This window comes from Choloepus didactylus, chromosome 17 (assembly GCF_015220235.1).
Source record: "Choloepus didactylus isolate mChoDid1 chromosome 17, mChoDid1.pri, whole genome shotgun sequence".
Classification (NCBI taxonomy): domain Eukaryota; kingdom Metazoa; phylum Chordata; class Mammalia; order Pilosa; family Megalonychidae; genus Choloepus; species Choloepus didactylus.
Window position 1 is genome coordinate 44,411,021 of NC_051323.1, and position 27,076 is coordinate 44,438,096.

The window sequence follows — 27,076 nt, forward strand, 5'->3', positions numbered from 1 at the left end:
GGCTTGTATCCAAAATATATAATGAACTTTTGAAACCCAACAAGGAAATAAGCAACCCAATCTCTAAAAATGGGCAAATATTTGAACATAGTTCTCCAAAGAAAATATACAGATAGCAAATAAACACATGAAAAGATGTTCAACATTATAGTCGTTAGGAAATGCAAATCAAAACCACAGTAACATACCAGTTCACACCAATTAGAATGACTGAAATTAAACAGACTGACCATACCAAGTGTTGACAAGGATCTGGAGCAACTGGAAAGCTTGCACAATGCCGGTGGGAGTGTAAACTGGTACAAATACTTTGGAAAACAGTGTGTCGGTTTCTTATAAATTTAAACATATATTTACCACATGATCCCACCATTCCACCCCTAGGTATTTACTCAAGAGAAATGAAAGCATAAGTCCATAACAGAGACTTGTAAACAAATGTTCACAGCAGCTTTATTTGTGATAGCCCGGAATTAGAAACAACTCAGGTATCTGTCAACTGGGGAATGGATTAAAATAAAACCAAACAATGGAATACTTCTCATCAATAAAAAGGCATGACCTGGCCTCTGGGCGGGAGCTCCGTGAAGGCGTTGGCAGCAGCGTCCGGCATGGCCCACGCAGCCCGGAAGAAGTGTGGACACGGCGGGGGTGGCTGCCTAGGCGGCCCGGTGGGGGAGCCCTGCGGCCCGGCTAGGCGCACAGTGCGCGATGGCTGTGCTTCCGCGGCTGCGCTCGCCCTCCTGCTCCTCTTGGCGGCCGCTCCCAGGCGCCTGGGGGAGGTCCCGACCACCGAATAGAGGGCCACGGGTAAGACCATCCGGAATGGCGTTCACCAGACAGACGCGTACCCGAGCGCCGCCTTGGACCGCCTGGGGAGCGGAGGGCTCTGCCAGTGCAAGTGCAGTGGCGGATGGAAGCCTTCCCCACGAGACGGTTATAAACCCTCTGGCCAAATGGCTGTGGCTCTCCCCGCTTGGAGTTCACCTTGGCATTGGCATCCCTTCCCTGACCAAGCACTGCAACCAGCAGGACAGGTGCTGCGAGACCGGGGCACAGGCACGACTGACAGGGTGAGGAGGCCCAGTAGTGCCGCCCCACGATCTGCCGAGATGTGCAGAAAACACCAGGACTAGCCCAGCACGTTCCCGCCTATGAGACAACAGTGGCGCTCTCGTTTGAGAGCATAAGCCATACCTGGACCGCCAAACAGCCGCGTGCAGGAGTCCTTATGAAGAAAACTCTCATCTCCAGAGGAGATGCTGACAGCTGGGAACAGCAGAGGACAGAAAAACGTAACACAGAAGCAATGTTTTTACAGCATAAAGCTGCCTTATTTTGCCTCAGGATTATTTAAAGACCTTATAAGACTTTATATTTTGACATTAATAACTCAATCTAAAAAAATAAAAGTGGGGAGGTCGTGCCTCCCCACCTACCCCCCCACCCCAGCACCAGGTATCTTCCTGGGTGACGCTGCCTTGGTGGTCAAATTGTCTTGACCCATCCCAGAAAGACGTGTGTGTTTGAAAAGAGAGGGTCTGCAACTCAGTAAGTGCAACTATATTTCCAAAAGAGGAGATCAAATGTAAAAGTTCCTTGTAAGATCTGTTCAACATTATCAACATTATCTTATTTGGAAATATGGGAAAATCCTCACTTAGATATTTGTTCACTATGAAATTTTAAAACACACGTTTATGCCTGGAAGGATCTGACTTATTTTTTTCTCTATTTTAATTGCATATAATATGCTATTTCTTTATAACCCATTTAGTGTATGAATATGTCACATTTCTATTAATGACAGGACTAGTTACATGAATAAAGTTTCCATGTGTGTTTCTCTTGTAAATTTGGAAGCATCAGCTGGTAACCAATTAGGGAGCGAAATCAGGACATCTATGTACTATATAATATGCAGAGATGATGATGTGAACAAGATTCAGAAGTACAATCCTTCCCATTTATGAACCCATTTGTATGACAGAGGTCATATTTTGCTATAATCTTTGCCTAAATAAATTGAATATATTTAATCCATAAAAGATAGATTTAATGAGACTAATGAAAAGTTGTTTAACACAATACACTTCAGAGCCCTATATACTGTCAGGTTTGTTGTTTATTCCCTAGCCCTTGTTCCAGATTCTGGGATATTTAAAAATATATTCATTAGTGGTTTTAGTAAAAATTGTTCTTGGGAATAAAAGAAGGATGAACTATTAATACATGCAACAATATGGATGAAACTTAAAATAATTATACTGAGTGAAAGAAGCCACAGTTTTAAAAGTACACACCACTTCACTCTGGAATATGGAAACTAATCTCTAGTTGGATCAGTGGTTGCCTTGGGGGATACGGAGGGAGGGCAGGAGGGAGGAATATAAAGGGGTGCAAGGAGATTTTGGGGGATGCTATTCACTATCTTGAGTGTGGTGATGTTTCCCCACGTGTATACACAGGTCAAAACTCATGAAATTGTACACGTTATATCTGTGCAGTTTCCTGTTTTGTCAATCATGCCTCAATAAAGCCATGGGGAAAACAAGTAAATTTCCAAGTTCTCTGTAGTCCATTCCTGGTAAAAGCAAAGTCCTCTCCAGGGCCAATATGACCTGCCTTCTATTGCCTCTCCAAACTCATCTTCTATTCTCCTCCTCCACTTCAGTCACCCTGGTGCACTCCCCAGGTGCACTCCCACCTCAGGGCCTGTGCACTTGCTGTATCTTCCACCTGGAACAGCCTTCTTCCGGATACCCATACAGCTCACTTTCTCACTTCCCGCAGGTCTTTGCTCAGTTTTCACCTTCTCAGCAATAACTTCTCTAACCTGCTATTTAGAACTGCATTTCCTACCCCACTCCATCACTTCTTGACCCTTTCTCTGCCTTCCTTTTCTTCACAGCACTATCACTGATATACCATATATCTGATTTATTACATTTACTGTCTAACTGCTTTGTTCAGTGCTTTTTTGCCAGCTTCCAGAAGCTTCCAGAACAGTGCTTAAGAGCTAAATAAGTTTTTGTTGAATGATTGCCTAGCAGGCTCCCAATTAATAATAGTAAAGAATAAGGTAGTGTATTGGGGGAGGCGTGGCTCTTACTCAGAGTTTGAGTAGAGGTGGTAATCCCTTGTTACTGAACTCAAAGTTCACCATCAAGTTAGGACCCTACCTGGTGCTCAATTGGAAGTGGCTCAATTTCCCAGTAGAGAAGGGGCTGCGAACCCAGAGAGGATGGGAGGTTTGCTCAGGTCACTCTGGTTGCTGCAAGCCCTGCAGCCCACGGCGGGAGCTCTTGCTGCTGCCTTGAGCTGGACTGAAGATGTGACGCAACATCCCCCAATTGCCCCGCAATGATAATACCTTCTATTTATACCAAACACCTCTCTTCCCAGGAGAGCACTATGTTTTCCCAACATTGATTCAGTAAGCCAGCCAGGCTGAATTGAATTAAAATTCACAGCAGCCGCTCACAACAAGCCTACCCATTTCCCCTGCCTACCTGCCCCTTCTCCAGGCACTGCTGTGATGCAGCAAAACAAATCCTGAAGGCTGGTCTTCTACACACCTGCCCTGCTTGAGGGACCTCCACTCCCACCCTGCTCCAGACCTCAGAGGGGTGGGCTTTGTGTCATTCCAGGGCCCTTCTATAATGGGCAAAATACAATGCACCCTCCCCCAGTCCATAAATATATTTATTTTAAAACCATTAAAACTCAAAGGTGCTAATTGTTATTGAGGAGATACATCAGACACAAGAGAGAAATACATCGAGGGTGGCATCAGGGAATTCTGAGTGTTCATTTTTACCATATAGACACCTATCTGTTTTGCCTATGTAGAAGGGCAGCATGGGCTCCTGGTAGGCTTGAGTGGCAGGATCTCCACTGGGCAGAGGCCCCTGGCTCACTGGAGAAGTGAGAAAGAAGGGGCTGATGAACTTTGCTGGCTCTTTTCTATTAGCACAGGTTTGAGTGGCCGGAGGCAGCCCTGGCCCGAAGGTCCGAGAGCCGGGATGGGCTCCAGGTGGAGCCAGCACTGGCTTGATTGGATGGTGATGGACATCCCAGACTCCCTACCCTCACTGCACCCAGCCTTTCTGTGCTCCCATCCTGCTCTGCCCACCCCGCGGAATGCCTGATGGGCAGATGGCTAAGAAGAGTGCTGGGGCAGGGGTCTCCTGCACACATCCCCACGCCTGACGCTGCCACCCTTAGTCGGTGACGTGACCAAGCACTGAGTCCTTTTTGTGGATACTCGGTCCCACAGGCGGACACACTGTGCCACATTCTGTGGGGGAGATGGCATCCCCTGCCCTGGCTGGGGAGATGCAGGTGGCTGGATTGAGGAAATTCAAGTGTGCCTCCCAGGGCAGTGGGGAGCCACGTGGCACAGAAATCCTTGGGGCTGGAGCCCTAAGAGCTTTACCCACAGCACCTGGATGGATCTCAGGGTGGGGAGCTGCCAGGGGTCATGTAGTCATCCTCCTGCTCCCTCCCCTGGCCAATACTGGCAGCACTTACACCAGGAGCCCAGCTGAGGGCAGCGCAGTCTCAGCACCAGCCACTGAGAGCGCTTCTGCCCACGTCTTCTCCAGCTAAGTCCCTGCCTGCCACCCCCCCCCCGCCCCACCCCTCATTCCAAGGCCCCTTGGTGCTGCCTGAGCTCAAGGGCCTTGCCCTTCGGCAGCTGTGGTAACTCCACTCCCCAAGAGGGCATCGAGGGTGGGGTGATGGAGCTCCAGGGATCACACTGAAACCATCCTTCAGTAAGGCAACTTCCTGGCCCTCGGAAGCTCAGGGGGTCATGACCCGAACAGAACCTTCCTCCAACCACAGCTGCCACGCTCCCCATAGGGGGAGGATGCCCAAGCACCAGCCTCCATCCTTTTTTGAAGGCTCCACCTTGGCAGAGGGCTTCCGTAATAGACAAATGAGCCCAGGTGTGTGAAGGGCTCTAACTTATTTTAATCACAGTCTAACCACAATCCTAATGGCGGCGTTTCTCCTGGTGGTTTCTGTTTTGCTGATATTAGATCAAGTTTGGTTTTTAAACAGAAGATTTTGTTCTCTCACAGTTCTGGAGGCCAGAGGGCAGGTGAGAGAGGGAGGAAGTCAGGGTTCTGGACCAGGCTCTTCCTCACCCACATTGAGACCTCGGGAGAGTCCGACACAGCCCGGGAATGTGGCACCCACTGCTTAAAACAGGACGGTGGCGTCCCCTTTTCCTTTTGCTTGAGGAGGGGATTCTCAAGGGACTTGGGAAGCCCCGCAGAGCCTGGCACGTGCTGTTCCCTCTGCCTGGCCTCTTCTGGCACTGCTATACCCTCTGTCCTGGTCAGGGCCTGGAGCCAATGACCCCTACAGTTTTCATTTACTGCATCGGTTTTGATTCCCGGGGGACTGAGGCTCCCTGCAGGCAGGAACTAAGGCCATTTGGGCTCCTGGTATCCAGCACCCCCTGTGCAGCTGACAGGCAGCCAGTGCCCCACCCTCTCTGTCAGGATTCTTTCACATGAAGCCTGGGGCTCTGTAAGATGTAGTTTCTGTTCTGGTCCAGGGGAAAAGAGAAGAAAGTGGTGGACATCCTGGCATTTCTTACTGGGGGCCTCCCCCACCCCCTACCTGGGCTTTTCTCCTGATAAAATCTGCTTACAAGGAATGTCAGGGGCAACTACAGCTCCCAGGGCGAATCCTGCTAGTGCTTGGCTGGCTGATTACCCCATTACAGTATATTATGCTTTTTATATATAGCATAATGAGGGCTCATTTAATGAGAAAACACCTCCCAGATGGTAATCAGTGTCCGAAAGTGCATTTGCTCGGCACTTTACTCCCTGCTCAACATGCTTGGAAGAGATTTTCCCAACTTTTCCAATAAACCTTCCTGGATGTGTCCTTCTGCTTCACCTTTTGTTCCCTTCTTCTCTCCACCCGACAATTCTCCTCCAATTGTTTTACAATGAGGGTGTGAGTTGCCAAATATTCAACAGAAGGGTCTGCAACCTCGGCCTCCTCGAAGGGCCCTGGGGGTACAGCGCTCACCTCCAGGCCTGTGCACCCCGCAGAGCCTACCTGTTGGTTCCTAGGCCTCCAGGGACCCCCTGACAGCAGGCAGAAGAGTCTGGGATACAAATAGAATATTCTTCAAACTCCAGAGAAGTGTCTCTTATTAAGAGTCACTCATGGGAAAGGATTTTGGTGACATCACGTCTCTGCCCCTGGGCTGAGCACACTACTGGGCACAACTGGGGTTCTGTGAGCAAGGAAGAGAATACGAGCCCGTGGGTCTGGCACAGACAATGATCCCTGGGCAGCCAGAACGGAGGGAGAGTTGAGGGCCATGGCCAAGATCACAGCAAGTCAGTGGCCAGGCTGGCCCTAGACCTCACTTTGCCTCTCGTTGGCCTTTCCACATGGCACTTGGAATTACTGCCAAGTGTTTTTTCAGACTCTGACTGGGTAAGGCCCACATCAACTGATCCAAGGGCCCAAGCCCAACTTCCATATGCGTCTGGATACAAGAGGCTCACCTGGAAATCTGGTGAATATGCAAGTTCCCCAGATACTGGGATTCTGCAGGTCTGGGCTGGGCCCAGGGTGCTGAGGATTCAGTAAGAGCCCAGGAGGAGATTTGGGTTGATGGAGATGGCAAATGCACTGCAGGGTGTGTGTCCCCAGAGACTGCCCTATGAACAATAGGCAGGTTCCTTCAAAATAACGGTGATTTGTAAAGAGTCAGAATCCTTCATAATAGAGCACTGTGCCTGGCACACAGTAGAGGTTTGAAAAGATTTGTTGTATAGCTAAAAGGAGAGGAAGGAAGGAATGCTCAACTGTGGAGAACACCTCCTAGCCACAAGGGACACTCTTTCCCCCAGAAACCCTACTAGCTTATGTAATACCCGGAATGAGTCCCCAAGACTCTTCTCCCCACCCATCCCCAAACCTACCGCCACCAATCCTACCTCTCCAGACACCACCCATACCCCGCACCCCTCCACTAACCTCCCCATCCACCAAAGCTCATTTCTGGGCTATTAGCAAGAGAAATGGCCCGTTACCCTCTCAACTCTTTAACTTAGCATGATGTTCCATTCTATGGTCCATTTTTAACATGGGAGTTTTAATTAAATGTCAAATGAACAAATCACTTGTCTTTACACATCTCACAAACCACAGCGAAGCTACTCATGTGTAGAATAGTTTGGTTATAAGAATAATTGCATTCATAAACTCCGTTCCCTCTCCAACGCTGCCTTCCATTTCTCTTTCCCCTTGGACCCACTCCCTTTAAAGTCACCTGGTTAAAACAAATGTTCTGTCTTAGGGGGTGGTCCGAGCTAAGCCTGCCGTCTTTCCCTTGACTCCCAAAGAGATCCTGTGCTTGGGACTGTGTTAGCCTGGCTCCTAGGAGGGGATGATAAATGCGGGCTGACTCTCATCTTGGGCTTGCCTTGAGATAAAGCACATCCCCTAGCAGAGAGTGGACTGCAGTGGAATCCCTTCTCCTTTTGCTCCAGCATGTGTAAACATTCACTGGAGACCATATGGCTGAAGTATGCCCATTTTATGGCACCCGGCTCACCCCTGCTGGTATATCGGACCCTGGCAGGGAGGGAGCGGGGTTCCTCTGCTGCAGCAAGCACAAGGCTTGGGCTGCACAGAGAACATCTCCCTGCATCGGCCATGGGGGACCGACAGCCACGAGGGAAGCTTCTTCTCTATGTGAGTGAACATTTTTCCATCAGTGCCGGTGATGCTGACACCTGGAGCCACGGGGTGGGCTGGGAGCCTAGGGCTGCTGTTCCTAGTGGCAGGTGTCATGCTCTTTGCTACCCTCCCTGCCGTGAGGTGGTCGTAGGTGTCCCTCTGACCAGTAGTTTGGCACAGCGAGCAGGGTGCCGACAATCTGACACTCTAACTCTCTAAAAAGATCAGTTTAATATTTGTAGATTGCTGAGTCATTCAAATGGTGAGATACTAACTATGGCTATCCCAAAACACTTTTCTCCTTGTGCCCTCCGCCCCTGCTTTGGTTTGCACTTGATTCTGGCAGCCTAGTGCTTCTGAATTAGAAAAGTTGCTGACATTTCAATCTCCCAATTGCTGGAATATGGAGGAATCAAGTGGGACGTAAACCACTGCTCCCCAACACACGGACACAGGAAAGTCAACCAACATAGACCACAAGGTACAAGATACCTTCTTGGGAGATGAGAGGGAAGAATTGAGGCAGATGAAGAAAGCAGGCCTGTTAACTGTCTTACCACAGATGAAGGTACAAATCCCCATCTCTGACTGATTTCAATCAGGGGCTTTCGAGTATTCAGAACATTGTATCATTTAGGCTTAGATTCAGTTTTCAGTAAAAGAGCCAGGGCAACAACAGGTTAAATATATAAAGGTTAACTCTCATAAAAGAAATCTAGAGACAGGCAGTCCTCTGCTGTGCATGCTCATTTCACCTTGCTCTTCAACCCAGTGGCCTCCATCTTCAGAAGTCACCTCATGATTCAAGATGGCAGCTAGAGCCCCAGCCATCACACCCACATTCTAGTCAGCATGACTGAGAAAGGAGAAATGGTGGAACAGCAAAAGGGTACCCCTCTCCATGGAATTAGTTTCCTTTAAGCAGCCTATTCTGGGAGTCCCACATGGTATTTTGCTAGAATTTAAAAATAGTCTCACCTAGCTAGAAGAGAGGCTGGAAAAGTAGTCTTTTAACTGGGCACACTGGTTCCCCAAATAAAATGGATGTTCTCTTACTGAAAAAGAGGTGGAGAATGGATTCGGGTGGGAACCAGCAGTCTCATTGGGAAGTAGAGCCCAAACATTGACTGATACTTTAATGGGGCAGGGAATGTTGATGAAAAAACACAAGGGAGGAAGAAGAGTGAGGAGCCTAAAAAAAATTCAGGAATACCTGCTGATGTGTAAATTAGCTATAATCTCACTTGGGAGGACACTATGCCACCAAATGATACTGTCTATATTTTTATTGGCATGAAAGTCATGCAAACTCCATGTTCACTGATCAATGCCAGGCCCTTGGAACAGTGCCTGGCACATAGTAAGTGTTCAACATTTTGGAATTGAAATAGTTATTTAATAAAATCAAATATCTCTGTGTGTGTGTGTGCGTGTGTGTGGAGAGATGGATGGATGATATAGATATAGATATAGGTATAGATATATAGATACAGATGTATAGATATATTGCTTCAGCCAGCAGGCAGTCTAGTCATTAAAATGATTGATAGCAGTAATTCTGGGTAATGGGATGAGATTTTGGGTAATTTTTATTTTTATTTTTTTATTAATTATATTTATTTAAATTTTATATTTATTTAAATTTTATTTTCTTCTTTTTTACTTTTCTGAATTTTCCAATTATTCTTGTTAATTAGACATTACTTATTTAGTCTTAAAAAGTTATATCAAGAGGCGGGGCAAGATGGCAGACTGATGAGCTGTAAGTTTTAGTTACTCCTCCAGGAAAGTAGGTAGAAAGCCAGGAACTGCGTGGACTGGACACCACAGAGCAATCTGTCTTTGGGCATACTTCATACAACACTCATGAAAATGTCGAACTGCTGAGATCAGCGAAATCTGTAAGTTTTTGCGGCCAGAGGACCCGCGCCCCTCCCTGCCAGGCTCAGTCCCGTGGGAGGAGGGGCTGCCAGCTCTGGGAAGGAGAAGGGAGAACTGCAGTGGCAGCTCTTATCGGAAACTCATTCTACTGATCCATAGTCCAACCATAGATAGACTGAGACCAGACACCAGAGAATCTGAGAGCAGCCAGCCCAGCAGAGAGGAGACAGGCATAGAAAAAAAAAAACAACACGAAAAACTTCAAAATAAAAGCAGAGGATTTTTGGAGTTCTGGTGAACACAGAAAGGGGAAGGGCGGAGCTCAGGCCTTGACATGCATATGCAAATCCCGAAGAAAAGCTCATCTCTCTGCCCTGTGGACCTTTCCTTAATGGCCCTGGTTGCTTTGTCTATTAGCATTGCAATAACCCATTAGATCTCTGAGGAGGGCCCCCCCTTTTTTTTTTTTTTTTAATCCTTTTTTCTTTTTCTAAAACAATTACTCTAAGAAGCCCAATACAGAAACCTTCAAAGAATTGCAATTTGGGCACGTCAAGCCAAGAGCAGAACTAAGAGAGCTCTGAGACAAAAGGCAATAATCCAGTGGCTGAGAAAATTCACTAAACACCACAACTTCCCAAGAAAAGGGGGGTGTCCGCTCACAGCCACCATCCTGGTGGACAGGAAACACTCCTGTCCATCGCCAGGCCCCATAGCCCAGAGCTGCCCCAGACAACCCAGTGTGACGGAAGTGCTTCAAATAACAGGCACACACCACAAAACTGGGAGTGGACATTAGCCTTCCCTGCAACCTCAGCTGATTGTCCCAGAGTTGGGAAGGTGGAGCAGTGTGAATTAACAAAGCCCCATTCAGCCATCATTTCAGCAGACTGGGAGCCTCCCTACACAGCCCAGCAGCCCAGAACTGCCCTGGGGGGACGGCACTCACCTGTGACATAGCACAGTCATCCCTCAACAGAGGACCCGGGGTGCACGGCCTGGAAGAGGGGCCCACTTGCAAGTCTCAGGAGCCATACGCCAATACCAAGGACTTCTGGGTCAGTGGCAGAGACAAACTGTGGCAGGACTGAACTGAAGGATTAGACTAATGCAGCAGCTTTAAAACTCTAGGATCATCAGGGAGATTTGATTGTTAGGGCCACCCCCCCCTCCCCGACTGCCCAGAAACACGCCCCACATGCAGGGCAGGCAACACCAACTACACACGCAAGCTTGGTACACCAATTGGGCCCCACAAGACTCACTCCCCCACTCACCAAAAAGGCTAAGCAGGGGAGAACTGGCTTGTGGAGAACAGGTGGCTCGTGGACGCCACCTGCTGGTTAGTTAGAGAAAGTGTACTCCACGAAGCTGTAGATCTGATAAATTAGAGATAAGGACTTCAATAGGTCTACAAACCCTAAAAGAACCCTATCAAGTTCAGCAAATGCCACGAGGCCAAAAACAACAGAAAATTATAAAGCATATGAAAAAACCAGACGATATGGATAACCCAAGCCCAAGCACCCAAATCAAAAGACCAGAAGAGACACAGCAGCTACTCAAAGAACTAAAGATGAACAATGAGACCATAGTACGGGATATGAAGGAAATCAAGAAGACTCTAGAAGAGCATAAAGAAGACATTGCAAGACTAAATAAAAAAATGGACGATCTTATGGAAATTAAAGAAACTGTTGACCAAATTAAAAAGATTCTGGACACTCATAGTACAAGACTAGAGGAAGATGAACAACGAATCAGTGACCTCGAAGATGACAGAATGGAAAATGAAAGCATAAAAGAAAGAATGGGGAAAAAAATTGAAAAAATCGAAATGGACCTCAGGGATATGATAGATAATATGAAACGTCCAAATTTAAGACTCATTGGTGTCCCAGAAGGGGAAGAAAAGAGTAAAGGTCTAGGAAGAGTATTCAAAGAAATTGTTGGGGAAAACTTCCCAAATCTTCTAAACAACATAAATACACAAATCATAAATGCTCAGCAAACTCCAAATAGAATAAATCCAAATAAACCCACTCCGAGACATATACTGATCACACTGTCAAACACAGAAGAGAAGGAGCAAGTTCTGAAAGCAGCAAGAGAAAAGCAATTCACCACATACAAAGGAAACAGCATAAGACTAAGTAGTGACTACTCAGCAGCCACCATGGAGGCCAGAAGGCAGTGGCACGATATATTTAAAATTCTGAGTGAGAAAAATTTCCGGCCAAGAATACTTTATCCAGCAAAGCTCTCCTTCAAATTTGAGGGAGAGCTTAAATTTTTCACAGACAAACAAATGCTGAGAGAATTTGCTAACAAGAGACCTGCCCTACTGGAGATACTAAAGGGAGCCCTACAAACAGAGAAACAAAGACAGGACAGAGAGACTTGGAGAAAGGTTCAGTACTAAAGAGATTCGGTATGGGTACAATAAATGATATTAATAGAGAGAGGGAAAAATATAACAAACATAAACCAAAGGATAAGATGGCCGATTGAAGAAATGCCTTCACGGTTATAACGTTGAATGTAAATGGATTAAACTCCCCAATTAAAAGATATAGATTCGCAGAATGGATCAAAAAAAATGGACCATCAATATGTTGCATACAAGAGACTCATCTTAGACACAGGGACACAAAGAAACTGAAAGTGAAAGGATGAAAAAAAATATTTCATGCAAGCTACAGCCAAAAGAAAGCAGGTGTAGCAATATTAATCTCGGATAAAATAGACTTCAAATGCAGGGATGTTTTGAGAGACAAAGAAGGCCACTACATAGTAATAAAAGGGGCAATTCAGCAAGAAGAAATAACAATCGTAAATGTCTATGCACCCAATCAAGGTGCCACAAAATACATGAGAGAAACACTGGCAAAACTAAAGGAAGCAATTGATATTTCCACAATAATTGTGGGAGACTTCAACACATCACTCTCTCCTATAGATAGATCAACCAGACAGAAGACCAATAAGGAAATTGAAAACCTAAACAATCTGATAAATGAATTAGATTTAACAGACATATACAGGACATTACATCCCAAATCACCAGGATACACATACTTTTCTAGTGCTCATGGAACTTTCTCCAGAATAGATCATATGCTGGGACATAAAACAAGCCTCAATAAATTTAAAAAGATTGAAATTATTCAAAGCACATTCTCTGACCACAATGGAATACAATTAGAAGTCAATAACCATCAGAGACTTAGAAAATTCACAAATACCTGGAGGTTAAACAACACACTCCTAAACAATCAGTAGGTTAAAGAAGAAATAGCAAGAGAAATTGCTAAATATATAGAGACGAATGAAAATGAGAACACAACATACCAAAACCTATGGGATGCAGCAAAAGCTGTGCTAAGGGGGAAATTTATAGCACTAAACGCATATATTAAAAAGGAAGAAAGAGCCAAAATCAAAGAACTAATGGATCAACTGAAGAAGCTAGAAAATGAACAGCAAACCAATCCTAAACCAAGTAGAAGAAAAGAAATAACAAGGATTAAAGCAGAAATAAATGACATAGAGAACAAAAAAACAATAGAGAGGATAAATATCACCAAAAGTTGGTTCTTTGAGAAGATCAACAAGATTGACAAGCCCCTAGCTAGACTGACAAAATCAAAAAGAGAGAAGACCCATATCAACAAAATAATGAATGAAAAAGGTGACATAACTGCAGATCCTGAAGAAATTAAAAAAATTATAAGAGGATATTATGAACAACTGTATGGCAACAAACTGGATAATGTAGAGGAAATGGACAATTTCCTGGAAACATATGAACAACCTAGACTGACCAGAGAAGAAATAGAAGACCTCAACCAACCCATCACAAGCAAAGAGATCCAATCAGTCATCAAAAATCTTCCCACAAATAAATGCCCAGGGCCAGATGGCTGGCTTCACAGGGGAATTCTACCAAACTTTCCAGAAAGAACTGACACCAATCTTACTCAAACTCTTTCAAAACATTGAAAAAAATGGAACACTACCTAACTCATTTTATGAAGCTAACATCAATCTAATACCAAAACCAGGCAAAGATGCTACAAAAAAGGAAAACTACCGGCCAATCTCCCTAATGAATATAGATGCAAAAATCCTCAACAAAATACTTGCAAATCGAATCCAAAGACACATTAAAAAAATCATACACCATGACCAAGTGGCGTTCATTCCAGGCATGTAAGGATGGTTCAACATAAGAAAAACAATCAATGTATTACAACACATTAAAAACTCGAAAGGGAAAAATCAATTGATCTTCTCAATAGATGCTGAAAAAGCATTTGACAAAATCCAACATCCCTTTTTGATAAAAACACTTCAAAAGGTAGGAATTGAAGGAAACTTCCTCAACATGATAAAGAGCATATATGAAAAACCCACAACCAGCATAGTACTCAATGGTGAGAGACTGAAAGCCTTCCCTCTAAGATCAGGAACAAGACAAGGATGCCCGCTGTCACCACTCTTATTCAACATTGTGCTGGAAGTGCTAGCCAGGGCAGTCTGGCAAGACAAAGAAATAAAAGGCATCCAAATTGGAAAAGAAGAAGTAAAACTGTCATTGTTTGCAGATGATATGATCTTATATCTAGAAAACCCTGAGAAATCAACGATACAGCTACTAGAGCTAATAAACAAATTTAGCAAAGTAGCGGGATACAAGATTAATGCACATAAGTCAGTAATGTTTCTATATGCTAGAAATGAACAAACTGAAGAGACACTCAAGAAAAAGATGCCATTTTCAATAGCAACTAAAAAAATCAAGTACCTAGGAATAAACTTAACCAAAGATGTAAAAGACCTATACAAAGAAAACTACATAACTCTACCAAAAGAAATAGAAGGGGACCTTAAAAGATGGAAAAATATTCCATGTTCATGGATAGGAAGGCTAAATGTCATTAAGATGTCAATTCTACCCAAACTCATCTACAGATTCAATGCAATCCCAATCAAAATTCCAACAACCTACTTTGCAGACTTGGAAAAGCTAGTTATCAAATTTATTTGGAAAGGGAAGATGCCTCGAATTGCTAAAGACACTCTAAAAAAGAAAAACGAAGTGGGAGGACTTACACTCCCTGACTTTGGAGCTTATTATAAAGCCACAGTTGCCAAAACAGCATGGTACTGGCGCAAAGATAGACATATAGATCAATGGAATCATATTGAGAATTCAGAGATAGACCCTCAGATCTTTGGCCGACTGATCTTTGATAAGGCTCCCAAAGTCACTGAACTGAGTCATAATGGTCTTTTCAACAAATGGGGCTGGGAGAGTTGGATATCCATATCCAAAAGAATGAAAGAGGACCCCTACCTCACCCCCTACACAAAAATTAACTCAAAATGGACCAAAGATCTCAATATAAAAGAAAGTACCATAAAACTCCTAGAAGATAATGTAGGAAAACATCTTCAAGACCTTGTATTAGGCGGCCACTTCCTAGACTTTACACCCAAAGCACAAGCAACAAAAGAGAAAATAGATAAGTGGGAACTCCTCAAGCTTAGAAGTTTCTGCACCTCAAAGGAATTTCTCAAAAAGGTAAAGAGGCAGCCAACTCAATGGGAAAAAATTTTTGGAAACCATGTATCTGACAAAAGACTGATATCTTGCATATACAAAGAAATCCTACAACTCAATGACAATAGTACAGACAGCCCAATTATAAAATGGGCAAAAGATATGAAAAGACAGTTCTCTGAAGAGGAAATACAAATGGCCAAGAAACACATGAAAAAATGTTCAGCTTCACTAGCTATTAGAGAGATGCAAATTAAGACCACAATGAGATACCATCTAACACCAGTTAGAATGGCTGCCATTAAACAAACAGGAAACTACAAATGCTGGAGGGGATGTGGAGAAATTGGAACTCTTATTCATTGTTGGTGGGACTGTATAATGGTTCAGCCACTCTGGAAGTCAGTCTGGAAGTTCCTTAGAAAACTAGATATAGAGCTACCATTCGATCCAGCGATTGCACTTCTCGGTATATACCCGGAACATCGGAAAGCAGTGACACGAACAGATATCTGCACGCCAATGTTCATAGCAGCATTATTCACAATTGCCAAGAGATGGAAACAACCCAAATGTCCTTCAACAGATGAGTGGATAAATAAAATGTGGTATATACACACAATGGAATACTACGCGGCACTAAGAAGGAACGATCTCGTGAAACATATGACAACATGGATGAACCTTGAAGACATAATGCTGAGCGAAATAAGGCAGGCACAAAAAGAGAAATATTATATGCTATCACTAATGTGAACTTTGAAAAATGTAAAACAAATGGTTTATAATGTAGAATGTAGGGGAACTAGCAGTAGAGAGCAATTAAGGAAGGGGGAACAATAATCCAAGAAGAACAGATAAGCTATTTAACGTTCTGGGGATGCCCAGAAATGACTATGGTCTGTTAATTTCTGATGGATATAGTAGGAACAAGTTCACAGAAATGTTGCTATATTATGTAACTTTCTTGGGGTAAAGTGGGAACATGTTGGAAGTTAAGCAGTTATCTTAGGTTAGTTGTCTTTTTCTTACTCCCTTGTTATGGTCTCTTTGAAATGTTCTTTTATTGTATGTTTGTTTTCTTTTTAACTTTTTTTTCCATACAGCTGATTTAAAAAAGAGGGGAAAGTTAAAAAAAAGAAAAAAAAGAAAAACAAGGGAAAAAAAAAAAGATGTAGTGCCCCCTTGAGGAGCCTGTGGAGAATGCAGGGGTATTCGCCTACCCCACCTCCATGGTTGCTAACATGACCACAGACCTAGGGGACTGGTGGTTTGATGGGTTGAGCCCTCTACCATAAGTTTTACCCTTGGGAAGACAGTTGCTGCAAAGGAGAGGCTAGGCCTCCCTATATTTGTGCCTAAGAGTCTCCTCCTGAATGCCTCTTTGTTGCTCAGATGTGGCCCTCTCTCTCTGGCTAAGCCAACTTGAAAGGTGAAATCACTGCCCTCCCCCCTACGTGGGATCAGACACCCAGGGAAGTGAATCTCCCTGGCAACGTGGAATATGACTCCCGGGGAGGAATGTAGACCCGGCATCATGGGACGGAGAACATCTTGACCAAAAGGGGGATGTGAAAGGAAATGAAATAAGCTTCAGTGGCAGAGAGATTCCAAAAGGAGCCGAGAGATCACTCTGGTGGGCACTCTTACGCACACTTTAGACAACCCTTTTTAGGTTCTAAAGAATTGGGGTAGCTGGTGCTGGATACCTGAAACTATCAAACTACAACCCAGAACCCATGAATCTCGAAGACAGTTGTATAAAAATGTAGCTTATGAGGGGTGACAATGGGATTGGGAAAGCCATAAGGACCACACTCCACTTTGTCTAGTTTATGGACGGATGAGCAGAAAATTAGGGGAAGGAAACAAACAGACAAAGGTACCCAGTGTTCTTTTTTACTTCAATTGCTCTTTTTCACTCTAATTATTATTCTTGTTATTTTTGTGTGTGTGCTAATGAAGGTGTCAGGGATTGATTTAGGTGATGAATGTACAACTATGTAATGGTACTGTAAACAATCGAAAGTACGATTTGCTTTGTATGACTGCGTGGTATGTGAATATATCTCAATAAAATGATGATTAAAAAAAATCAAAAGACTTTGGATCTCACATCCAAAAAAAATTTCAACTTTAAAAAAAAAAAAAAGTTATATCAAAATCCTTTTGGGGCAAAATCAATGCATGTATGGCCTTACCTACAGAACAACAACAACAACAAAATTAGATCAGATTTTTAAATAAGAAGGAGTTGAAGCAGATATTTAAAATTCACTTCTTAATAAAGAATGATTTGGCCTTGGACTCTGTGGCGATGTTTAGACAGGGAACTCACAGCTTTACAGACAACAGGTGTGCCAGTTTGGATGTATTATGTCCCCCAAAACGCCATTATCTCTGATACAATCTTGCGGGGGCAGACATATTAGTGTTGATTAGATTGGAATCTTTTGATTGAGTGTTTCCATGGAGATGTGACTCAATCAACTGTGAGTGAAACATTTGATTGGATAATTTCCATGGAAGTGTTACCCCGACCATTCAGGGTGGGCGTTAATTGAATCACTGGAGTCCTGTAAAGGAGTTCACACACAGAAGGAGGACCTCAGAGCCGCTAAGAGTGACATTTTGGAGAAGAGGTGCAGCTGAAAGCCACATTTTTTTTTCTTTCATTTTTATTAAGATTGTTCAGATACCATACAATTATCCAAAGATCCAAAGTGTACAATCACTTGCCCCTGGGTACCCTCATACAGTGAAAGCCACATTTTGAAGACAGTGGTTGGAAGCTGACGCTGATATTTTGGAGAACGCCATTTTGAAAGGCAACATGGGAGCAAGCAGATGCCAGTCACGTGCCTTCCCAGCTAACAGAGGTTTTCCAGATGCCAATGGCCATCCTTCAGTGAAGGTACCCTTACCTTGGACACTTTATGGCCTTCAGACTGTAACTGTGTAACCAAGTAAACCCCCTTTATAAAAGCCAATCCATTTCTGGTGTTTTGCAAAATGGCAGAATTAGCAAACCGGAACAACAGGATTAGGGGGCACGGAGTGGTTCCCAATGGGCTCGAGGCCCCTCCTTGTCCTGGGACTCTGGTCTTCATTTCCCAGCTCCTTGAAAACAGGCCTTGGTGGCTTCAGTAATCCTCAAGCATCATGGTGGCATAAAGATGACAGTGCGTTCTTCACAAAGACAGATGTGGAAGCTGGAGCTCACAGAGGGTTAAATCTCAGAGCTCCTGACTCCACACTCAACATGTTCCTCATTTCTCCCCTTTCTCCTCTGCAAACACTGCCAATGTCCTTCAATGTGGCAATATGTGTAGGGAAACCAAAAACTCACCCCAACACTGGCTTCATCAAGTCCATGTCCATCTATATTAGATATCTGACTCTCAATTCGGAAGGAAAATACTCATCTTTAGGTTTCAGGGAGTCCTTATTGCATTGAGAGGCTGAGAGACTAGCCAATGAGGTCATGATTTATTAAAAAAGAGAGTGACTCTTCTCTCTCCTCTCACCCTCTGCTCACCACAGTTCACTGAACACCGTATATTCTTTCCTGCTTCCACTGCACCAAGATCAAGTCTCCTGTCTGGGAGGCCCCCTCTCTTCCAGTCCATCCAACCTCTACCCAGATCATATCCTGTCCTACTGGAAGCGTCCTCTTACTCCTACAATATGTGCTTTCTCAGAGCACATACGATGGGCACCACACAGTCAGCTCCTGACTGTATTAGCTCCCAACTCTATCTGCTGTCACAGTCCTTACTGCTTCACATACGTCCATCTTGTATCCCCAGCCAGGCTCTAAGATCTCACAGGGCTAATACATTATCCTCCCCTCCCTGCCATGCTGAATAGCACACTGCTTTGTACCCAGTAGGTTCTCAATAAACATCTGTTCATTGATTATTTTGCAATATACCAGGGGGCAGCTGAACAATCATGGGAATTCTCAACAACCTCAACTAGAGGACACAGATCTTATGAACCAACTATATGCTGTTTATAAGAGACTCACTTTTGAGTCTAAAAACACAAATAAGCTGAAGTGAAAGGTTAGAGAAATATATTCCATGCAAATAGTAACCAAAAGAGAGCTGGGGTGTCAGATACTAATATCTGATAAAATAGACTTTAGGTCAAAATTGTTATAAGAGGTAAAGAAGTACATTACAAATTGATAAAAGGGTCAATTCATCAAGAAGCTATAACAATTATAAATATATATGCACTCAACAATAGAAACTCAAAATATGTCAAGCAAAAATTGTCAGAAACGAAGGGAGAAATATACAGTTCTACAATAATAGTTGGAGACTTCAAGACCCCACTTTCAATAATGGATAAAACATCTAGACAAGATCAGTAAGGAAATACAGCACTTGAACACCACCACAAACCAACTAGACCTAATAGTTGTATATAAAACACTCCATCCAACAACAGCAGAATACACCTTCTTATCAAGTGCACAGGATCAGTCTCCAGAATAGACAGAATAAACCATATGTTAGGCACAAAACAAGTCTCCATAAATTTTAAAAGATTGAAATCATATAAAGTGTCTTCTCCAAATGTAATAGAATGAAACTAGATTACCAATAACAGAAGATAAACTGTAACATTCACAAATATGTGGAAATTAAAAACCCTCTTAAACAATCAATGGCTTGAAGAAGAAATTACAAGGGAAATTAGAAAATACTTTGAGATGAATGAAAACAAAAACACAACGTAATAAAATTTGTGGATACAGTGAAAGCAGTGCTCAAAGAGAAATATAAACACCTACATTAAGAAAGAAGAAAGATCTCAAGTCGATAATCTAACTCCATTTTAAAGAGCTAGAAAAAGAAGAGCAAACTAAATTCTAAGCTGGCAGGAAGAAGGAGATAGTAAAGATTAGTGCAGAGAAAAACGAAATAGAGAATAGAAAAGCAACAGAATCAACAAAAGCAAAAGTCAATTCTTCAAAAAGATTAACAACAATTTGACAAACCTTTAGCTATACCGAAAAAAAAAAGAAAACATGCAAATAACTAAAATCAGAAATGAAAGTGGGGTCACCACTACTGACCTTAGAAATAATAAAAAGGATTATAAGAGAATACTATAAGACACAGGGTCTGACCTCCAGGAGGCTCCAAGGAAAAAGACACAGAATGGACATAAAAATATCAAATGGACAATACAGTGTGACTTGCTCCAGAAATTCAGGGTAAAATAGTCATGCTTTCTTAAGGTTTGGGCAGTTAATTGCTTTAATCCACACCTGCACATGTCCTATTAACAAAAAATCTGTTATCTCCTTCTTGACCCCCATGAGGCTTATTTAATCCAAAAGGAAGCCCCTCCTCCAAATGCCAACTGGAGAGGAACCGAAGCACAGTCTCCCCTAAGTGCAGCTGCCACCCAGGGCTGCACTGCTCATGACATAGCTTGTCCACCATCACTCAGATGTACTTTACCAGGGGGGTGCCACCTTGGGCACCAATGTGACATTCCTCTCGGGTAATAAGTCCATGCTCAACCCTTGGTCTCCAAACCCTACACAGAGCCAGGGAGGTGCGTGTACGGGCATCCAGTGTTACAACCTGTGCCACCAAAGCCCTTGTCTAAGTGCTGTGTGAGCCTGAGCCTCCAGCCAGACTCCCCCTTCCTCAGAATAATTTCATTTCAAGGGGCCTTTCTCCCTGCTCACGGGCTGTGGTCAGCCCCACACTCCCTGGCTTCCCCCACAAGGCTCCCTGACCTCAAATTTAGGGAACCTAGCTCAAACTTCTTCCCCTTCCATCCCCAAAGGCACTGGGTGAACCTGGTTCTCTCCTCCCCAGCCACCAGCTCTGTGAAACATGGGGAAGGAAGCTTTTGCCAAATCGCTCAAACCATAAAAGCTCTTGTAAAACCCTAATTCCAGGAGAATGGCACTGCTGCATTTGTACAACTGAGAAGGCAACTCAAGTGACCCTTCACAAAACAGAGGTAATCAGCTTCTCCAGATTAAAAAAAAAAAAAAGTTTCCTGTTACATAACTAATGGCTAGTGAGTAATGCAGACAATGAGCATTAGAGTTCTGAGAATAGGAAGAATGAAGAGATTTGGAGCACCCAGGACATTTTGAATCTGCTACTTTGAGTGCAGAATTTTTCATCAGAATTTTACCAACACAGATTTTTTCTTTAAACTTTTTCTTTTAAAATAATTTCAAACTTATAGGACAGTTGCAAAAATAATACAAAACCCATACAGAGAACTCCAACATACTCCCCCCTCACCAGATACCCAGATCCACAATTCTAACCTTTTGCCACAATTGCCATTATCATTTGACTACCCATCTATCTTCAATATCTTTCTATGTGTCTACCCACCTATTTTCCAAACATTTGAGGGTAGGTTGAATACATCATGCTCCTTGACCACATGATTCTTCCAGGCACGTTTCCTAAAAACAAAGATATTCACTTAAGTAACCACCTTAAATGCAGTTATCAAGTTCAAGAAGGTTAACACTGATATTAAGATTACATTTTTTCATATGTCCCAACAATGTCCTTTTGAGACTTTTCTCCTCCATTATTAGATCCCATCCAGGATCACATATTGCACTTAATTGTCATTTCTCTTTAGTTGGTCTTTTTTTTAAATTGCAGAAACATATATACAAAACAAACTTCTCCATCTACTCTCAAGCATACCATTCAGTGGCACTAATCACACTCACAATGTTGTGCTACCTTCACCACCATCCATTACCAGAACTCTCCCTTCATCCCAAATAGAAACCCTACACCCATTATGCATTAATTTTCCATTCGCCCAACTCCCTCTCCCTAGATAATTGTACTCTATTTTCTGTCTCTATGAATTTGCATATTCTGGCTATTTCATATACGTGAAATCATACAATATATGTCCATTTGTATTTGCCTTATTTCACTCAACATGATGCCCTAAAGATTCATCCATATAGTAGTATGCATCAGAACTTCATTCCTTTTTAAGGCTGAGTAGTATTCCACTGTATGTGTATACCACATTTTGTTTATCCATTCCTATGTTGATGGACGTTTGGGTTGCTTCTACCATTAGGCTATTGTGAATAATGCTGCTATGAACATTCATGTACAAATATCAGTTCAAGTCCCTGCTTTCACTTCTTTAGGGCATATACTTAGAAATGGAATTGCTGGGTCATAACATAGTCTATGTTTAACTTTTTGAGGAACCACCAAACAGTTTTCCACCATTTAACATCCCCACCAACAATATACCAGGGTTCCTATTTCTCCACATCTTTGCCAGCATTTCTTATTTTCCATATTTTTAATTTTAGCCATTCTAGTGGATGTGAAATGGTGTCTCATTTTGGTTTTGATCAGCATTTCCTTAGTGGCTAATGACATTGAGCATCTTTTCATTTGCTTACTAGTCATTTTCATATCTTCCTTGGAGAAATGTCTGTTCAAGTCCTTTGCCCATTTTTTAATTGGGTTGTCTTTTTGTTGTCGAGTTATAGGAATTCTTTATATATTCTGGATAGTAAACCCTTATCAGATGGTTTCCAGATTTTTTCTCCCATTTTGTTGGTTGTCATTTCAATATAATAATGTTCTTGGATGCCCAAAAGTTTTTAAGTTTGATGAAGTCCAATTTATTTATTTTTTCTTTTGTTGCTTGTGTTATTGGTATAACGACTGCGATTAATTTTTAAAAGATGGTATTTCTGGAGCAAACTCTTATTCAAGTTTAATTTCATAATAAATTTTCTCTATTTCCCTGTTTCTTTATTTTAAAGAAATTATTTTCCTTGGGATAAATTCTTTTCTATTTTTATTTTTTAAGGTAAGATTTCATCAATTAGTTGGATTTACGTTTGCTTTTTTAACAGCTTTATTAAGATATAGTTCATTTACCATATAATTCACCCATTTACAACTCAAAGAAAGGTTTATAGTGTATTCATAGGGTTGTTCAACCATCAACATAGTTAATCTCACAACACTTTCACCACCCTAAAAAGAAATGCTGTGCCTGTTAGCAGACACTCCCTGTTAGGGACTGAATTATGTCCCCCACAAAAGGCACACTCATGTCCCAACCCCTGGTCCTGTGGATGTGAACCCATCTGTAAACAGGACCTTTGAAGATGTTATCAGTTAAGGTGTGCCCACACTGAATGAAGGTGGGCCTTAATCCAATATGATTGAAGTCCTTATTAGCAAAAGGAAATTGGAAATGAAAAAGAAACCACAGGAGCAGATAGAAGCTGGAGGTCATGTGATGGAAAAGCCATGTGACCCCAAAGATCACTGGCCAGCCAGAAGATCCTGACCCCAGGAGGAAGCAAGCCATCTAGCCTCTGAAACTGCAAGCCAATAAATTCCCGTTAAGCCCACCCATTGTACAGTATTTGTTTTAGGAGCCCAGAAAGTGACATTTCCCACTCCCCTTCAACTTCCCAGTCCTAAACAACCATTATACTGCATTCTGCCTCTAAATTTCCCTTTTTGGACAGATTCATGCAATATGTGGTCTTTTGTCACTGGTTTCTTTCACTCAGCATAATGTTTTCAAGATTCAACCATATTGTAGCATGCATTGGTACTCCAAATCTTTTTATTGCCAAATATTTCATTGTATGTATATACCACATCTTATTTAACCGTTCATTCATTGATGGACATTTGGGCTGTTCCCACCTTTTGGCTATTATGAATAATGCCACTACAAACATTTGTGTACTAGGTTTTGTGTGGATATATGTTTTCACTTCTCTTGGGTACATACCTAGGAGTGGAACTGCCAATTGGTTGCAATTGACTGTACCTAATTTTCCTGGTCAACAGTCCTGTCATTGCGTTTTCTTTTATGAAGGACAGAAAAACAAACAGAGAGAAACAGAAAGAAAGACAGGGAGAGGCTGCATCTGTTCAGATGTCTTGTTTGAAGTTCCTAAGTGCAGGGAGGAATCAAAAGGTTCTGGGGTTGAAATAATGGCATCAAAATGATTGGGTAAAGAATATCCTACAGAGGAAAATGTTTCTGGAAAAGAGTCTATCCTGAGTTGAACTGTATATCTGAAAAGCTGGAGAGGAGAAGAGGGAAGGTAGTTCTCCAGCAGGGATCACAGCACAAGCAAAGGCCTGCTGACTGGGGTGAGTATGAAGTACTTGAGGACCAGTAGGAGACAGCAAAAGGTGAAATTAGAATGATATGTTGGGAGTCACATCACCAAGGGCTGTGAATGGCAGCTTCAAGAGCTTAGAGACTAGATGTTTATAGAATTAGGGGAGCCACTGGAAACTGTGGTCTAGGGGAGTCAGTCATGTGACCAAATCAGATAACCATGATCATAGTCATGATCACCATGACTGATATGTGCAGGCCGGATGGACCTAAGTGGGGAGATCTCTGAGACAGCAAGTCCCCATCTTTAGGAGGCTGCTGCAGCAATTCTAGCTAAAGTAAAGTCTTTGAGGATAGATGGCTGGAAGACGGTGACTCAAATATTGATTCAGTGGGCAAAAGCCACTTTCATCATGGGTCTGGTTCCCCAAAGAACTCACGCCTATATGCAGGGAACTCATCATTTCCCTATTATATAAATTGATTAGGTCATTCTGAATTGAGATTGATGCCAGGGATTTTCTGCTAATCAAGTTAGAAGAACAAGAGGGAGGACGAGGAAGGCCCTCTGCCAAATGGCCAAGGAGCTGGTCCAGAGGCACAGAACACTGCAACGAAGCACCCTGTCCCTGCCCTCAGAGTCTGGGCAAACACAGCCACTGGGAAGCCTGACAATGCCCTTCAGCTGCATCTGGAAGCTCCAGGACCAAATCCTGGACTGATACTTCTAAGGGCTTCAGTCAGAGCTGGCCAGCCAAGTGGAATCCAGCCCTGGAGGTCCACAGCTAGGCCTTCCTCACTGCCTGCAGGAGTTTGCAGGGATGGAGGGGCTAGGGGAACAGGGCCTGGGCTGATATCTGCAGAGAGCCCAGGGAGGCAAAGGCTTAGAGAGAAAACAGTTGAGGAACATTTTGACAATAAAATAATCTATAATGACAATAATTAGTGTTTGCACAAGGCTCTCAGTGTGCCCTTGGTTAAAAAACGTAGGATGAGGTTCAGCTTCGTCAGTGGTGGAGATGCTCTCCCTCACACAAAGGCTCCCCCTGCAACTTCATCACTGCCAAACCAGCCACTAACCACAGTGCCAGGAAGCCTGCCTCTGCCTCTAAGTGGCTGTGAAGTCTCTCCCCATGTGTCCCCTCCCTAACACAGAGGGTAGTACAATCGGACCCACTTAATAAATAGTAGCAGCATTTCTAGGGAGATCCAAATTCCGTATTGTCCTTGGTTTGGAAAAATCAACATTCCAAGTCAAATGCCTTTTGGCTTTTTGGCAGCTCTCCTCACCACTCCCTACCCTACTCCCAGTTTTGGAGCCTCATTGCCAGTCTGTTTCAAAACAGTGAAATGCTTAGTGAGTGGTGGAGGCTCCTTCAGGAACCACTTCTAGCAACCTGACGGGTAGAGACAGATACTTCTGCCACCACTTAGAGTGGACCTTAGCTTGGAGTGTTTTCTTTTGTTGGAGGCCAGACAGCCCCGATTGGGGGTAGGGGTGGGGCAGTTCTGCATCTTGCCACAGTTCACCCACCTCCGGTATCTAAGCGTGGTCACCATCATCTTATTTTCTGTCATCTGTATCCTCTCATTATCATCATGCTGACTGCCCAAAGAAGACGGTTTTCTGTCTGTGCAGAGGGCGCTCCTGGCCACAGAACTTTGTGGCCCCGGCCGAGCAGGCCTGCCACAGAGGAGCGCCCGGGCAGCGCCCAGCGTCCGCGGGAGCCCGGCAGAGGGACCGACGATTTCTCCCGGGCGTTCCAGAGCCCCACGGCGCCGGCCTGGGGGTAGTCCGTTAGTGGGCTCCCCCACACTTTCTCTACGCCCACCCTCGCCCTCAGCCAAAGCCTTATTCCAGGTTCCCGAATCCCGAAATGGTGGGGGAGGGGGAGCTGGGGTGGCGGCCAGCGGGCCCGGGCGCTTCGTCTCGCCCCTGGCACCCTCGGTCCACCACCCCGCTTGACCCCTGACTGTTCCGCAGCGTCCCACGCCCTGACAGCACACTGCTTCAGCGGCCGCCACCTTCCCTCCGGTTAGGGGAACACGCGGAAGGTAGAAAGGAAAACAAGCAGGATTTGGGAAGCACGGAACCGGAGGGTGACCGGCCTCGCCCCGCGGGCCTCTGCAGCCCCAGCGCCGGCGGCATCGATGCGCTGTCCGCGGTGCTGACACCGGCCCGCCCCGCTCGGCGGGGAGGGGGGAGAAGACACCTCGATTCCAGGTCTCCACTCCTCTGCCCAGCGAAGGGGGGGAACCTTTCCTTTGGTAGGGCTTCCCAAGGGAACCTTCCGAATCCTGGAGCTGCGGCTGGATCCAGGGCGAAGGAGCGAGCGAGAGGGAACTTAAACTTCGAACTGGAGGACCCAGTGTCTCGGGGTACGCACCGTACGACCCCCAGCCCCGGAGACTACAGGGCACCATCAATTTAAGTAAAGTTTGGCTGCGGCTTGGAGATCAGGGTGGAATTTCGGAGCCAAAAGCAGGAGACGGCCTGAAGGGGTTCCCCGGAGGAGTGGAAGCCTGCACCGCAGTCCAGACATCCGTTCCAGTACCCTGCATTTGTGCCACCGAAACGACCGGGAGGCATCGCCAGCAGCCCAGCTCCCCACCCTCCTGCCTTCCTTACTCACCACCCCCCACTCCGCCCCAACCAACACCCCGCCCCGGGCGCCAGTGACTCCGCCTCTCCGTGGCGGGCAGCTCTCCTGATCGAGCTGGGAAGGGAGCGCTTCCCCGGACTCAACGAGGCTCTGAGGCTGCTCC

General features: G+C 44.2%; 1 pseudogene; it reads left to right on the forward strand.

Annotated features, from left to right (window-relative positions):
- Positions 1-711: 711 nt before the first annotated feature.
- On the forward strand, positions 712-26,276 carry LOC119512098 (annotated as a pseudogene).
- Positions 26,277-27,076: the final 800 nt, after the last annotated feature.